The sequence below is a fragment of the Lissotriton vulgaris genome, unplaced genomic scaffold (assembly GCF_964263255.1).
Source record: "Lissotriton vulgaris unplaced genomic scaffold, aLisVul1.2 SCAFFOLD_2119, whole genome shotgun sequence".
NCBI lineage: Eukaryota > Metazoa > Chordata > Amphibia > Caudata > Salamandridae > Lissotriton > Lissotriton vulgaris.
In genome coordinates this window covers 43,061-45,213 of record NW_028254090.1, presented here as the reverse complement: position 1 = coordinate 45,213, position 2,153 = coordinate 43,061, and positions in this window count along the sequence as shown.

Genomic DNA, 2,153 nt, shown 5'->3' with positions numbered 1-2,153 from the left:
AAACATTCATGCCTTGCAGCATGCAAGCATAGTAATAAAATGTGAAATCAGGAACCGCCCAACCTCCTACATTTCTTGGTAAGGTCATATAACGACCAGCACGGCGGGCTTTACCTCCGGCCCACATAAAGCGCATACAAAGAGTTTGTAATTGTGCCAGGCTAGCTGTAGAAATTTCTAAAGGAAGACACCTAAAAAAATATAATATTTGTGGCAATATCATCATTTTTAATAGACTGCAGCGACCGACTAACGAGAGATGTAGACATTCCGCCTCAGCTAACTGTTTCCGTACTCCAAATATTAGATCCTCCCAGTTAGCCTTAACCAAAGCCATTGGTGAGGTCCTTAGCTTAATCCCCAAGTAAATTACCTCTTTACAAACCCGCACATCCGAGTATTTTGGCAGGTTAGCACATAATAGCTGAGTTTTAGCAGCATTCAATTTATAACCCGCAAACATCCCGAACTTCAAAGCTAAACTTTCAATTTCTTGCATTGCAGCAGCAGGGCATGGCGTGACTACTGCAACGTCGTCCGCATAGGCTAGGACTTTAAAAGAATAGTTTTGTATCATAACCGGAGGGATCTTAGAACTAGATTCCAGCATTTTTAAAAAAGGCTCAATATATAGGGAAAATAAAAGAGGGGGGCAGGGACACCCCTGTCTGGTACCCCTTTGTATTTGGACCAAATTAGATACTAGTCCCATGGTGCTAATACGGGCAGTAGAATGATAGCAAAGCGTCTGGAGTGATGTAATAAAATCAGGACCAAACCCCCTGCGCCTCATTACGTCCCATAAAAAGCACCATGAGACCCGATCGAACGCCTTTTCGGCGTCTAATAGAATTAAACATAAAGGCTCCTGACTAACATTAACAAAATCAAATAAAGTAATTACCCGGCGGACATGATCGGCCGTTCCGCGCTGTGGGATAAACCCATGCTGTATGGTAGAAACTAAATTTGAAATTACACCGGATAGTCTATTTGCCAAAATCTTCGAATAGATTTTGCCATCCGCATTTAAAAGCGAAATTGGGCGGTAAGACCCAGGTAGATTCGCAGGCTTGCCTTTTTTATGAAAAACTACTATATATGCCTCGCTCCAACTCCCCGGGGGTACACCCTTCTGAGCGGATCGCATCGTTACAAGAAGATCAGTTTTTAAAACAGAAAAAAATGACTTATAAATTTCGAGGGGTAACTTATCTGGGCCTGCTGCCTTCCCACTAGCTAATCCATTAACTGCCAATTCTAGTTCTTCTAATGAAATCTGACATACAAAATTGGTCTATAAGATTAGCAGCCCTCTCCATGTCATACTCGTCTCCTTGATATAATGATTCATAAAAATGCCTAAATACCTCTAATATGCCTGTTTCATTAGTAACTGATACCCCCCTTATATCACTAATATTATATATCCGCTGTGTTACTTCCCTGAACCTTAGTTTTTGGGCCAGGCATCTGCCACTTGCCTCCCCATACTCATATTGAATTTGTTGTTTAATAAAGAATGTTTTTGCACTTTCCTGTGACCATTTCAGGTTCAACTTTGCCTTAAGTCTCGCAACTAACGTCATCTGGTCCTCTATATCCCCTCCAGTACATAAAGCCTGTGCCATTAGTTCCTCTGCCTTTGTTAACTCTAGATATAACTCTTGTAATTTTACCGATTGTTGTTTCTGATTATATAAACCAAAGCTCAGAGATTCCCCCCTAAATGCGGCTTTAAAACAATCCCGGACATTACCCACACTGCTAGTCCCCCGATTAACATTAAAGAATGTTACAATCCATTGTTTCATATATTCCAAAAATTGTTGCCCCAATAACAGCTTACGGTCAAAAGAGAACACCCTTGGTCTGGTTGGCGTAATTATATCTGTTATAGAGAGGACCACCGGCCCATGATCGGACATAATTCTAGGGTAAACCTGTATAATGGCCGATTTCAACAAGGACTGAGGGGTTAATACATAATCCAAACGAACTAACTTACGATGGGGAAAAGAAAAAAATGTGTACCCAGGAGCCTCTCCCCTAATAAAGGCCCATGCATCCGTCAGCCCATGTGCCATCATTAATGCCTGCAGTGCCTTAAATACCCGTGGTTTCCACCCACTGTACTTGACATTTTTATTACA